General features: G+C 46.4%; 1 long non-coding RNA gene across 1 annotated transcript; it reads left to right on the plus strand.

Moving 5' to 3' along the window:
• The first annotated feature begins 7,410 nt into the window (after positions 1 to 7,410).
• Positions 7,411 to 8,708, plus strand: LOC136107058 (uncharacterized). The gene is made up of 3 exons (XR_010652220.2): positions 7,411 to 7,614; positions 8,098 to 8,211; positions 8,413 to 8,708. It is a non-coding gene; the product is annotated as an uncharacterized lncRNA (long non-coding RNA).
• Positions 8,709 to 15,222: the final 6,514 nt, after the last annotated feature.

Raw genomic sequence — 15,222 nt, forward strand, 5'->3', positions numbered from 1 at the left:
TTCCGCTTAATGCCGTGGGCGTCATCGCTTGCCTGCTAAAATCATAGTCCCCTCCGGTAAAACTGAGCAGAGGTGACCGACTTCACCCCGGGAGGAAACCAGCCCCCGGGGTCTTACGGTCCTGGGATCTTGCGGAGTTCCGCGGCCGCGCAAGGAGGGGGCGCAGGGGCCAGGGCTAAATTAGAGGGGTGGGGTGTCCGCAAATGCGGAAGGTGGGTACTCCGTTTAATGAGCCGCTCGTTTTCCGGCGGGGGGTTCAGACGCGGACTGCTGCCGCCGGTCCGGCCTTTTTTTTTTTTTTTATTAAAAAAAGAGTATTATCTATTGTGATGATTATTTTTTTGGCGCGGGTCGCCCTCCCGCTGCGCACCCGCGGGGCGCCGCGCAGCGTTCCCCGCGCGGGGCCGCGCTCACCATCGCCACCTCGCTGCGCAGCGCGTAACTGCAGGGCGTGAGGGGCCGCGCAGCCGGACCCACCGCCCACGCGCCGGCGGAACCTCCCGCGCGTGGGGAGGGCAGGGGGAAAGGCAAAACCGCGGGGTACAATTTCACGAGGTAACACAAGCTGCAAGGTTTCAGGGAAGCTGTAAAAAATAACAGATAGTTTTTCTCGCCCTCCCTGTGAGACCTTTCTTTTTTCTGAGGGCAGAACCTAACCTTTCAGGGAGATTGAACTCTGAAGTGTCCTGTAGCGCAATCAACTACGACAGACTTGTATATTCTGTTAAAAAGAGCAAAATCGAAGGATCACTTTCCACCGGCTCTGACACGGGCGCACAGGCAGCGCCTGCCGTAATTTCTGCACGGGCTAAAAAAAAGAGAAAAAAGGCATTTAGCTACTTTATTTTGGCTGATCAAAATGCTATCTATATGGAAAAGTCATTCCTTTAACTACACAGAACACGTATAACTATGACATTTCTCAGGATTCCTTTAAATTTTTAAATCTCTTTGTTTTCCACAGAAAAAAAAAATAAGGTGAAAAAAATCCATCAGCCTTAGCTGATACAGTCCGAAAATCCCGCATCGCTTGAAGGAATAATAACCAGCGAATAAGTTAATGTAAAGAAGAAGATGAAAACATAAAGCCTCGAAATAGTTTCAGCACTTAGAAGGCTGTTTTCGGTCTTGTTAAGGAGGAAGCAGTGGCACAGGCAGGGAGGAAAGGGGCGATGGAAAGTCCCCACTTCCCAGCGCTGGCTTTGGGGGACAACGGAGGGCAAACATCCCCCCGTTCCTCTTCACCCTCCTGTTTACAGAGAATTCCTGCCCACCAGCACGCATGGCAGTTGTTTAGCCTGAAACGTGCTATTAAGTATTGATTAAGAGCATCCACATGTCATTCCGAGAATATAAAGAGCTATTAAGAGCCTTTTGACTTTACCAGAAAGTAGTGAATATTAGTTAATGAGTAATGGAGAAAGTAGAGAGGTGCGGAGTGGCTGGGCCGGTGGTAGCACAATTGGATTCTTTCAAAGAAAGCAGAAAAGAAGAGAAAAAAAATGCTCTATTTTTTAATTCCAGCGAGAATTTCTACTGGGAACAATATAACCAAACAGCTGCGACAGGTGGAAGAGAGATAATTGAGCAAAGGCTGCTTTTGACAATTAATATTAAGAGGAGATAATGTCCCCGGTCCGAGTTTTTAAGAGTCGGGAGTGAGAGGCAGTGCGGGGGGATGCAGCAGTACCCAGAAATTATGGGAAACACTCGGAATTATGGAAAGCTAAAAAGGCGGGGGTGGGGGGAACAGAAGGCAGAAAGATTGAGAAGAAATTCTCCTTGCCCTGTGTGGACAGTGGATCCCACGGGTCCCCTTGTTCATCTTACCTTTTGTTTGTTTGTTTGTTTGTTTGATAAGAAAAGAGTATTTCAGGTAGAAAACTTAATGCCCGGAGTCTTTTAAAAAAATGCTTTTATTGCTATTGCACTTCCTACCACAAGATGCAGAGCAAGTCAGCGGAGTTTGTATTACAACTATGTCATAATGTTTCACTGATGCAAAACATGTAGCCAGAGGGGGTTGCTAATGATTCCTGGATTAGAGAGAGGGAGAGCGAGAAGTGAGAAAAAGAAAACCAGGTTTCTTTTTTTTTTTTTTTCTTTTTCTTTTTTTTTTTTTTTTTGTTAGCTACGTAAAACCTATCTATTAATACCCAGCATTTGCAACATCAGTATCTCGCACAGACAAGCGGGTCTGCCATGAGCCTTTTAAACACCGCAAACGTTTTGCATATTCCACCTATTAATTATGTTTGCAGCCTATTAATTTCATGAGGCTCTTTTCTAGACAAGATAACTTCCAACTTTATATGTGTGTGTGGAGCGGGATCCCCCAGGTACCGGGGATTTTCATCCGGGATGGAGACCGCCGCAAAGTTACCGTGTCCCAGCCCCCCCAAATTCTCTCTCCTCAGGACACACAAATCCTGTGCGAGGGGCACACCGGGCAGCGGGCTGGCTCCTCTCGGGGTGTGAGGAAGGAGGTGGGAGTGGGAGATGCTGCCGGGATTAAAGAGCATCCTGCAGAGATGACACAGGGCACTGAGGGGCTTTCCTCGCCCTCCTCCTGCTCTGGGCTTTAGGCCCAGTCGCCAAAGCTCCTCCGGGCAGGGTGGGAGGTTTGGGAGGAAAGATGTAACAGAAGAGGAGGGGAAGAGCCCTCCTGCATGATGAAACAGGGAGAGGAGCGGCGAGCGGGGTTCAACCCTGGCCCCAGGGGTGGCCGCCCCGGAGCGGAGCGGGGGCTGCGGGGCAGCCGGGCTCTAGGTACCCGCTCTTGGCCAACTCCCAGCCCCACGGCTGTTGTTCTCAGTGGCCTCTACGGCAAGGCTGGTTACAGCTGGAAAAGATTTCCCACTTTGACAAAACATTTTTCCTTTTTTTTTTTCTTTTTTTTTTTTTCTCTTCTCCTTCTGAGTGCGAACCTCAGGGAACGACGGGGTTCGCGAGGGGGCGGGCGGTGCCCAGAAGCGGAGGGACCCGGCATTGCCACCTCCTCTGTCCTGGCACCCGTGGTCTGGAGCGGGGTAAATCCCTCCCGCAGGCTCCGGGTGCCATGCCCTCCGTTACCTCCTCACTCCTCTCCTCCCGGGGCAGCCTCTGCTGCTCTGCCCCGCTCCCTGGTATGGCTCCTTTCCTCGTCGCATCCCTGCCCCCTTGGCCCGGCCTGGCATCATCCGTGCGGGACACAGGCGGGTGTCTGCGGGCAAAAGTGCTGCGGAGCCCGGGTGGGACCAAAGAGCCTGATAGCTGGAGCATCCTCGGGAAAAGGCAACGGGGGAGGAAAGGTTTCGGGTCGTGGTTACGACCCAGGCAATCTGCCGGCCAGAGCTGAGTTTTGCACCTAAATCCCGGCTAAGCAGAGCCCGCGGGAAGCCCCCAGCCCTGGAGCCCGACCCTGACTGCTGGGCTGCCACCAGCCCCGGGCACTCGGCAGGGATGGGCAGGCGGTGGTAGGAGATGTCCGGCCCTTTTATCTCCAAGATTTCGCTCAGAAGAGATGAAAAATTAAAAGTTTCAAATGTGACCTAGTTCCATCTCCCCCTCCCCCTTCCCTTTAGATATTCACGTCATCTATTAAGGGAGGCTGAGACGAAGTAGGGAGAAGCTAAATTTACGAGGTCTGGTGGGTTCTGGAGTCTGGGTGCTGGGAAACAGGTGTTGGCAGTTCGCTAGAGTGTCAGTCAACTTTTGGATATGAAGTCATTAGGGAGGTAGTCTCCTCGGAACAATCTGGTGGTTTCAGTCGGAGTTAATTTATACAAAAAAAAAAAAAAAGGAGCGGCGGGGGGGGGGGGGGGTGGGGGAAGAAAGAAAGGAACAAAAATACAGCCTGTAGAAACATTGAAGGGGACAAACATAACGAGAACAGATTCACACTCCTACAGATTATGCCACTTGAAAGTCACATCCTGAGAAAAATAGCCGGCTATTGCACAGCACCGGGGCGGTAGGAGACCTGCGGGCGGGGGGCTGGCCGGGCCCCCTCGCCCCGGAACGCCCGAGGGGCGCGGGGAAGAAGCTGCGAAGGGCAGACTCGGGGCGAGGGGAAGTTTTCGTTCGGTCCCCGGGTCGCCCCGCACCTCCACCTTCTCCGCTCCGGCTCCAGAGGTGACAACTGTCCGGGAGGGCGGCTGGCCAGGGTCATCTCTGCCTGTCCCCCCCCCCCGCTACCCCGCCGCCACCCTGGCTGGGTATTGCCAGTGACCCTGAACTGTTTCTCGGCTGTGTTTGAAAAGGGAGGCAATCCACAGGCCGAGACAAAAGGTTTCATGTGCACAAACACAATCTGCTTAAGGCCTAAGCCCGGCGCTCCTCCGAGCTGATGCCGCATGTCCGTGCCGAGGAGCCGGGGGACGGCGGCCGGGGGGGCCGGGGGCGAGGGGGAGCCGCTCCGACAGCATCGGGGTGGAAGAGCCCGGCAAAGGCGTGGTCTGAGGGAGGCATCATGGCATATCATTTGCTTCAAAGAGATGGGGTGTGTGTGGGGGGGAGAAAGGACTGATGCTCAGATCCAATCGCCCACCCCCCCGCTTTGGAGTTGGGTGACAAATCACCTCCGTTGTATCAACCACTTGTTTCTTTTAGTATCGCGGAGAAAGATTTCATTAATGCTCCTCCTGCACCCCCTTCCCACCCCCCACCCCCCCGCCTCCAAATCTATTCTCTTGCTCAGAGTGTGTCTTCTAATCATAATTAAAATCGTCTCATACACATCGGCGTCTCTTGTGTGCATATTGAATTGCAGGTGACTGGGCGGAATGTTATTTCACTCTAGTCTCTCATTTTTATATTTCCAAGGAAAAAAAAATACAAGACCAACCCCGACGCTACCTCCGCGGCCGCAGATAAGCTGTATTGTGAATATCGATAGAGAAAGGCGATATTCACAATCGATCGTTTAACAGGCAGCCGTCATGCATCATGTTCAATTCCATGGCAAGCCCGCTACTTCACTTAATATAATTAACATTAAAACTCAAGTGGTGGCGGAGGGAGCGGCTATCGATGATTTGCAAGGACAGTAGCCGGGATCTGATGCCCGAACTCAGACGGGCAAGGGTCATTTTTATATATCTAGTGATTTCCATATTTTAACGTATATACAGGTCGGTAGGTGTGGGCTACGCATATGCGCAGCGGTGCGCGTAGGTTCGGCTCTGGCACTGGGCAGAAAGTTCACTCAGATGACTCTTTTTATCTTAAAAGCAGAGAAAGATGATCGCGGCGCCGTTATTTACTGTCACATAATTAAACCAATGTGATGGGTTTGAACCAGAAACCGAGACCCACTCGCGGTGGAGCGAGAGGGGCTGAAGCCAAGTTTATTTTCTGTCATTTCATAGTGGGGGGGGGAGGTCATTTACGCTCTATTACTATTACTTCTGTGTGTCTGAGTCCACAAGCAAAGCACAAATCGAAGTGCTGGGTGTTTATTCCAGGCAACGTGACAGTCTGGGTGCAAGGCAAAGAATGACTGTGGGAGAGTTCAGGCGAGGGCTGAACCAGATTCGCAAGCAGGGCTGAAACCCGTGTTTTCTTCCAGGCTTAGATGAGGGGGTTAGCATTCGTTTCTCCCCACCCCCCCTCGCCCCCATTTATTTTTCTTTTTTAACAAACCGACGTGCTCGGCCCATTTTATTTCCCAACACTGTATTCAAGCCTCTGCGCCTTAAAGTCTAAGCGATAGATCGGCGTTTACCTCCTCTGGACCAAATGCAAAATACACTTCATCTTAAGGGCTGGAAAGAAATATTTTCCGAAAGCAGAAGCTCTGCTGAGCAGCCTGGTGCTGCTGATTATATAGAGCAACTTGAAATGATCTCAGCCGGTGGAATATTAATCAAATCAATCAGGGTTGACAAATGAGAAATATTTGAGGGAAGGTGGTAATTTACAACTTTGTTGTTAGTTAAGAATCTCCCGCCTTGTAAGAGTAATTAATAACTCCTGGACGGGAACAATTTGGAGACAGAAAGAAGACAGCGTCTTGAAATAACACAGGATAAAGAGAGGGGTTGAGAAGTGAACTGCGCCTCCGTGAAAGAGAAATTGCAAATGATTTTTAAAAAGATGTCTACAGGGGTGTTATATATATAATATGTATATAATGTATACACACGTATAAATATGGCATAATCACAGAGAGGGCGAGAGAGCGAGCGAGGGAGACTAGACAGGAAATAAGTACTGAAAAATAAATCAAAACATTGATTCGTGTGGTCACATCTACCATCCAAAGATCAGACACAACGTTGGATTTCAAAGTACTTCAAAGAAATGATAGCCAATATGCAAAAGTGCAAGTCGGAAACCAAAGGAGTGACTCCAAACTGATCTGAGAAATGTTTCCCCCCCTCTCATTCACCCACACACGTTCTCTCCAATGCCTGATAAATGTGAAGACCCCTTTTCTCCCGAAGTCCCGCTCAGATGGGAAAACTCAATTGTCTGTAATGTTTATAGTGTTAACTCTACTTATCTAGAGAGCCCTCCCCTCCCCACCCCTCCCTTTTCACTTTCCATAGACACACATTGATTATTAGACTGTATGGACCCCCCTCCTTTTCCACAACCCCACCCTCAACAACTGACCAAAATAATGACTTGTTGGAAAACTATAAATCATTTTCGTGTTTGAATCCCTGAAGACTCTATTTAAGTAAATAGGCTTACTGTGAAACAATGCATAGATCCAAGTCCTTCTCCGGATTGCTTCCAAACGCTGCCTTCTCCAAAACTTTTATTTACAAGAGAAGAAGAAGAAGAAGGGGAGGAAAAAAAAAAATAGGCAAACTTTGGCAAACTTTATCTCTTCTTTATTATAAGCTTCAGCCTTGCCTTGGTAAGCCCCAGCCTGTTCTACAAAAGGTGGCTAGAGATTGAGATTTATTGGTTTCCAAATGAAAAGATTCATTCGATATAAGAGGTTAACTCAAAGTTCCTTAAACCGTGACTAGCATTGGCAAGGAGCTTTGCCTAGTCAGCACAAAGGCAGTTCAAAGAAACCTTTAAAATACACACAGATATACATACACACAAACACACTCTCACACTTTAGCCTCAACTGCAATTTTCTTTTCATTTTTGTTTCTTTCTGCTATTACAAAGCCCTGAGCCCCTTTGTAGGTAGTTGGAGGGTTTTTTTTTTTCCAAGATGAACTTTGCCATTTTGGTGTTGACCAACCCCCTTTTCTTTTGCAACCGGTGAATGAAAAGAGTCCGGGAGGGGAAAAAAAAAAAAAAAGTAAAAAAAAAAGAAAAAAAAAAAAAGAAGAAGAAAAGATTAAGAAGTAAACGGGGTAAGGAGAAAAAAAATCCTTCTAATTTCTAGAGAGCAGAACAACGTTTGAAAAATAATAAAATAGTACAGCCCTAAAGAAAACCCCAAATCCATACGAAAATGGGTCAGACAAGGTGGTACAGGGGAGAGCGAGACAGCGAACCCGCCCTGTTCTTGTGGGGGTGCTTGGAGCGAGGCGTGAGGATTTGGGGGCGCTGCCATCACCCGTGTGTGTGTGTGTGAGCCCGGGCGGGAGCCGCACACGGTGGCAGCCGGGGCTGCGGGCTGGAGGGCTCGGTCCTGTGTGTGGAGCCTGAGCTATGGAAATGGTAATGAGGGAAAATTAACCCGGCCGTTTGTTACATTGCAGCGAGATCAATGCCTGACCCAGGGCTGAGGGATAGCTTACTTCTGTAGGAAAGATATGAGATAATCGCTCTGAAACACGCTGGTGGCGAAGACAAACAGGGACCCATTTGAATATCGTCTTTAATAATAATAATAATAACAATAATAATAATAATCCTCTCGCCAGAGCGGGCTGGGAGATAAAGAGCGGAAGGTGTTTACAGACACTGGCGGGGTGCGGGGACTCCGGCTGGGGATGCCCCGGGGGAGGCGAGCAGGCGGGGATGCGCGGGGGATGCGCGGGGTGCGGGGGGGAGCGGCCCCGCCGCTTCCCGGGGGCTGCCAGCTTCCAGCAGCCCCGCTCGGAACGGGAGGAGGGACAGGACCCCGGGGCTGCAAGCGGATCGCGGGAATATTAGAGGGGGGAGAAGCTGACCTTTCTGGGATTTAATGTTTTTTTTCAGCGAAACCTCGAAATAAAACATGAGAAGATGAAGGGGTTGGACAAATTCAGCTGGAGGAGAGAGAGCGAGCTGCTGTCTTAAAAGCAGCCAGCGGAGGCTAATGAGACCTTTGGGGTAGGAATAGTGTACTTTTTTTTTTTTTTTTTTTCCCTCCCTAAGTAAGACATCAGTAAAGCCACAAAACTGGAAATAGTGAGAGTGGAAAATGAGTCATCCTTCTATAAAGCGAATAGGAAATACAAAATAAGAGCGGGTAGGGGGGTGTCTATCAGACGTGGACCATAATAATAATAAATATATATATATATTTTTTAGGCAGCTGAAGAAGGTAGCAGGGTTCTCTCCGTATTTCAAGAGACAACATGGGCCATGTGATGTCCTCTGACCTGCCTCCTATTGTACAATTTCGCCGTTGGCTTCAGCGGGGGAAAGATCGAGTTTTATCTGAATAAAGTCCAGCAAACTTTGCTGGATGGCAGCCCTTCCTCTCCTTCCTCCTTTGAGTTTCATTCAGAATCGATGTCTGGATGTCAAATGTCTCTTTTAAAGCTTTTCCCACAAGCATATGCTTCTCTAAGAGTTGCTTAATAATAATAAAAATAATTAAAATATTTCGTGACTTCTTTTTTTTTTTTTTAAGTTTCTCTTTAAGGCTGAATGCAACTGTCAGCCGAGAGGATGAAATTTTAGGTCACTGTAGAGTTTATTTCCAGGGGTCGTTAATTAGTAATGTTGCAGAAGTGAAGGCAGAAACTTCTTGGCTGAGATTAGGTAATGTAGGAAGGAAAACCTGCCGGTGGACTCCATTACATCTATAACCGAGGACGACTTTCTTGTCCAGAAAAAGTGAAACGTTGCAAAGAATAGGGACAGACAATGATCTTCAAGGAAGAAACGGAGGGCGGTGGGACGGTTTGGGCTGCCCGGAACTGAGCCGACTTGAGCCCCGAGAAGTGTGGGGTGGAAAAGGCTCTGGGGCAAGGAAAAAACCCAAATGGGGAAGGGACGAAGATGACATTTAAGATAACTAACCAGTTTGTGATTAAGGGAAGAGAGCGGCCGATGAAGCCGCTTTCAAAATTAGGATTATCCTTCAACCTGGGAATGGAGAGGGGCTGAATTTGACTTCGTCCGCATGGCGGTGGTTTGTGTGTAGCGAAGGAAAGTTTTAACCCAAGTAACTGACAAGCAGCAATAATCACCGGAATGGTTAAAAAGACACTGGGAAGTATCAAAAAGGCGAAGGGAAAAAAAAAAAAAAAAGACAACACACACAAAAAAACCAACCAAAACAAAACCCCTCAAAAACACGAAGCTGCCAAAGGAGCCCGTAAGGGAACGAACGGGGGAACGCACAGAAAAAAAGAAAGAAAAATGATTCTATGATGCCTCTATATTCCGACAGGAATAAATGTAAAATGGGAAACCGGAGAAGCGAGACTGTTCAGCCTGTCTGGTCTATATAGCAGGGACTTAAAAAATCACATCTGGAGCAGACTTGTCCTTGGCTGGTCGTCTTTACTTCTTTTTATTTTATTTTATTTTTTAAATTTTAAATAATTTTTAGCAACAAGTATCCAGGGTTCTAAACTAATTGATTCTGGAGTTTCTTGGAATTTATCCAAAGAGTAATATAGATTTAATTGTATGTTGCTTAAAACTCCATTTCTTGAACAGTGTGAAACAAGTCATAAAAGTCATAAAGCGTATCACTGTTTTTTCCCCCACCCATAAATACTCAGCCGACACTCGCAATTCTCTCCTAAGTCTCCTAAGGGGTGCAAAAATAATTTCGAAGACATGTAACTACACCATAAACTTGGAAACTGTGAATCCGTTTTAACTGATTTAGAGGGCACTTCTGATTTTATTTTTTCGGGGGAAAAGACAAAAAAAAAATTAAGACGCTCTCTCAACTATTTCTACTTACCCACGAGCAAGAAAGATTTCGAAATCTAATTTTAAACCTGAACGCTAATGTTGCAGTCCAGCTAAGGGGGTAGCAGTGGGTTACTGTGCAAAGTATTTGCGTGGAGATAAAAAGGCCTGTGAAGTTTATATACATTTCTGTTTTCCTCATCCCTCACTTGGAAACTCAGCCAGCAGCATCCCTAGCTAATCAGCCAGAACCAACCTCAAAAAGCGAAGATTTTTTTTTTTTTTTTCCCCAATTAACAACAATATATGTTCATCGTTAGAGGCCACGACTATAAATATCTATTGCTCTTAAAAAAAAAGACGACAGAAGTCTCTACCTTCCCCTCCCTCTCCGCCCCCCTTTCCCTGCACACCCACACTTTTCGTGCCTAAAATTAGCAGGAAAAACTATGCACTGGAGAGAAAGTGCAATGTAGCTGAGGCAGGGAGGCTTCATTAGTCCCTGCAAAGGCTGGAGTTGGAGCTGGGGCCGGAGAAGGAGCCATCAAAGGAAACCAACTGCATCTTTGCAGATCATTTTGGCGCTTCAGAGAGCGATTCAGGCTGGAAATCTGTAAAATCCACGCAAACCTTTCTCGTCTCGCTACTAGGCACCCTTTGACACAGTTGTATTGAAGTTGGGGCTGGAAGGTCCTTGGAGGTCTCTGAGTGTGACAGTACTTAGAATAGCGGGTAGATGGCACAATTTTCTAACATTTAGAGAGAAGAACCCACGCTGGGAGCAATAAGTCCATTTAAAAGCCCTTTATTTAAAAGGAACAAAGATAACTGACAAACAAAGTACAGAGACATCTCAATGAAATTTCTAGAGAAGAATAAAAAACTCTCTGCAAAAGAAAAGACAAGTTCTCGGGTTTATTTATTGTTATTTTATGTACAGCAGCGAAATTAAATTAAAATATAGATATATCTAACAAGCTCCTAGAACTGTGGATGTTTAAATCGGAGATCCAGCATAGTAAAATACAAGCAGCTATTTGAAAGGAAGGAAATTCAGAAAATAGGGTTAATATTTCAGAATGAATACAGCTCTCGCAAGTCCGTTGTTTGAAGGACTCCATCAAATCAACACATGCTTTTTTTTTTTTTTTTTCCAAGGCGAATCGAAGAAAGTTGTGGTCAAGGGGGAAAATAAGACCAGGCAAAGGGGGTGGGGGAGAAATCTGAGGTTAGGAGCTACTTTCGAGGAAAGGGAAATAATCTTAGGGCGCTATGTGGTTGCATTTCAGGGTTGGTTGTTTTTGTTTGGTTCTTTTTCTTTCTTTCTTTCTTTCTTTCTTTTTATTTTTTTTTATAGTGCTTGAATTCAACAATGAATGGTGGTTCTTTCCGAGTTCATTCATTTTATTCGCATACAGGCTAATGGGTAGTGTTTAAAGCAAGGGCTAAGGAGAAGGAGAGAGAAATTTCAGCTGAGGTTGGGAGCATCTCTCCTCGGCGGTGGGAGCCGCTCGCAAGCGTTTAGGAAGAGACACACAGACAATTCAGGCATCATTTCCCCCCCCTTTCATCATCCATCTTGGACTCCGAAACCCGACGACTTTTGATACCGAATACACATATCGTCGACATTTTGGGGCTGAAGGAAAAGAAATGAATGAAAGAGGGGGAGAAGAGGGAGGGCGATGATGAGAAATTAGGCATTGATCCGGGTTTGATCGAGTCTGGGAGGTTCTGTTAGCAACAAGGAGGCAAACACTCCCAAAACAGAGAGAGACACACGCTCCCAGCTTCAATGATTGTGTTTAAAAGGGGGGAAATAAAAGGAGGATGGGGGGGGGGGTGTGGAGTTAAAAAAAAAAAAAAGGCAATAAGCGGTATGTTCCCTCGAATCTGTGGTGCTGTAAAGAAATCAGTTTCCGTATAAATGATTGTATTTGGGTGGGTGCTTTTCCGACTTATTTGTTGAGTAAATCTCTCTCACTGCGCTGAAGGCGAATCCCTGTTGATAAATCCATCATTACCGTTTGGATACAGGGAGACAGCAGCGCCACTAAATTTATCTTACATTTGTAGCGCTTTAATAGACATTTATTAAATGCTTTTAGAGAGAGACATGGGGCGCCTGATTACATCCTAGTTATAGACAGAACATAAAGACACACGTTAACAGCAATTTACAAGAAGAGGGGGAAGGAAGAATAAAGAAAAGAAAACAAAAGGAAAGGCAAAGTTTAGGAGTAAAGCTGCTGGGAAACAGTCAGTGTGAGCCTTTCCGTATGGCCGCTAAACACCAGCTTTTTCTCCAGCATTTCTCAGAATATTAATCGTGGCCTATATATGCGTGGGCATGTAGACATATAGAGAGTATATGACATACACCCACATACATACAGATGCGCGCGTATGGATCAAATAAGGCAACGCGCATTTCTGTTCCGTTCACCAACACATCAGAATACAGGAGGGCATTTACAATAGATTCATCACCCTCTTTCACACTCGCCCTCCACCCCCTAGCCCCCCCGCCAGCTTTTAACTCTAATTTCAATCTTCTTCAACTGGAGAATCTCCAGGGACCTGGGCAAACTTGTGTAAAATAGTTAAACCAAGCGTGTTTCAAAGAGGATTGCTGAGTTCCTCTTCCTGCCTTAATAAACCGAAAGGCCCAGTTCAAAGAAAACACACTGGAATCAAAATTCAAAATATCTCACGACTCACACGGATAGAGCAGGCTCCGAGCAACGTGTGCAGTTTCATGCGTTGATGGGCACGCAGTGATAAACACTTCGTCCTGTTTTTTTGTGTGTAGAAATAATTCCTTTGGGTTTATTATTATTATTATTATTATTATTATTATTATTATTATTACCACCTTTCTATTTTCCTGTCTCTCAGGTACATGTCTAAAGCCACCTCTCGCTTTGATAAAGTTAACCCGCTCCTGCAGAGATCTGATCAAATTGGGGTTAACGCCGCTTCTCGCCCATCGCTCCGCACCGCGGAGCCTCCGCCTTAGCAGCAATGATTTATTTTTTTTTTTGAGGGGGGGGTGTCTTGCGAGGATGGCCTCTGGGTTATCTTCCCACCATCCCAGTCATGCCAAGGACAGCATCGTCCGGATTTCACATCTAGTTCGGAGCTTATCCTCCTCTAATACCCCGTGCGTCGCCTTTCGCGGGGTCAGGGACACACACGCACATCCACACAGACACAAAGTTGATCCCCGCACCTCCAGAAAAAAAAAAAAAAAAAGATACCACGCGAAACCTTCCCCACACCTTTGCCCCTTTAAAAGAACGCTTCTTCTATCTAAAAGTTTTCTAAAGATAATAAATACAACTGACACTGTGCTGGGGGAAAGCTCATTAGTTCGTTGTCCAACTCTAATAAAAGAACAGAAGTGCAAATTATAGAGTTCAGCTTCAACACACGCTCTGTCAACTAAAATCAACCGAGTGCAGGCTTGATTCAAATAGCTGCGAAGTTGGTCCGCAATTCAAAACCACCTTCCCCCTCCTCCCTTCCCCTTCCCACCCCACCTCCACCCTCCGCCCTGCCGCAGGGACATTTGGTTGGAAAAATATTGTTCCAAGGAAGGTAATGATAAAGCTTAACATTAGGAAGAGAAGTGCGCAAACTCATTTCCCCATCGGTAATCCCAATAAAACGAGCGTGGTGCTTCGCTGGGAAGGGTTGGGATAGGGGCTGACTGTGCGTGTGGATGCGGGGGGAGGAGAGACAGGACTCCTGAAATAACATCTTCTTTCCAGCAAGGTAGAAGAAGAAACGGCCCCTTTGTTTTGATAATTAGCTAAGCCCAAACTAGGAAAGCAGATGTGTTTGCTTAGCTAATCATAAGACAAGTTTCTTTCAAAGAACTTCATTGAGCGATCGCAATTCTGAAGGAAGAAGGATCGCGTTTTCCTCTCCCTTGTCTCCCACCCCTCCCTCTATTTTCATTATTATCACCCCCCCTCCAAACTTCTTCTAATATGATATAAACGCTTCCGATTACCTAGATGGGGAGAAGGCAAACCCTCTTCAGCGAAGCTCCGGGCTCGCCCCCGGAGCCGCGCAGCCACCCCGAGCTCTCCCTGCCGCACGTTACCACGACAGATCTGTTGACATTTTACTTGGGGGGGGAGGGGGGGATGGGTAGAGAGAAGGAAAAAAAAAAAAAAAGAGAAGGAGGAAAAATAAAGTTTTAATGACATGTATGACATATTAAATTAGGCAGTTTTACAATTGGGTTTGAATGCGATGCTAACTGATTACAACTGTGTTATCAAAAGGGTGATAAGATTTATAACTTCGTGAGCACAAGCCTCTCCTCTTAATGACAATAGATTTTCAATAGCAGAAATCTGGTTCTTATTTTCCAAGAAGAGACGCTGTGTGTCTCCGTTGCCCCTTTATTACCGCAGGATTCAAGATCCTCTCTAAAACAGCTTGGCACTTGGAAATCCACAATCCACAGGCCAGGAATACCTTTATGGTCCCTATTAACTACTGTGTTATTTACACTTTCGCTGGTGCTTCTCACTCAATACCCGTATCACACACGATGGATAACACAGCCTCTCTTCTTGCCTTTCGCTGGGTGTTTTAGGTCTATATTTTACATTCCTTTGCCTGACAAAAGCAAAAAAAAAAAAAAAAAAAAAAAAGGAGGGGGGGGAAGGAAGGAAAAACACCCTTCACAGCTCTGTCTCTTACACCCCTCTCCTCCCCAAGCTCCCTAAACCAACACATTAAGCAAACTTTAAAAACTGGGTTCCTATTACAAAGCAGCGCCCAGGACTAACTGCTTTAAAATTACTGCATAATTAGATTTAGTTGAATTTCACCATTAATTAGGCAGCCGCACTGCGGGGAGCCTTTGAAATCTGAGAAAATGGGAAAAATCATCTGAAGCACGTTTTTTAAACCCAACTTCAATAAATCCTGACAAGGCCTGCATTTCTCCGTGTATCTCTTTCCATTCAACAAAGCAAAGAGAAGCGAGCGAGATCCCCAGGACCAACTAAAGTTTTAATCAAAAAAAATAAAATCCATCTCCATTTCCACATCCCGCTCGTTATCAGCGGCGGCGGTTACGGAGCGCCTCGAAACGTCCCCTGTTCTCATTCCCTTTTCCTCCCTCTTTCACTCTCCTTTTTTTTTTTTTTTTTTTTTTTCTTTTAAAGGCACCTTCCCGAGGATCCCGCTGTCCCTGCAGGCGCAAACCCTAAATATAACACCCCG

The sequence above is a fragment of the Patagioenas fasciata genome, chromosome 12, assembly GCF_037038585.1.
Source record: "Patagioenas fasciata isolate bPatFas1 chromosome 12, bPatFas1.hap1, whole genome shotgun sequence".
Classification (NCBI taxonomy): Eukaryota; Metazoa; Chordata; class Aves; order Columbiformes; family Columbidae; genus Patagioenas; species Patagioenas fasciata.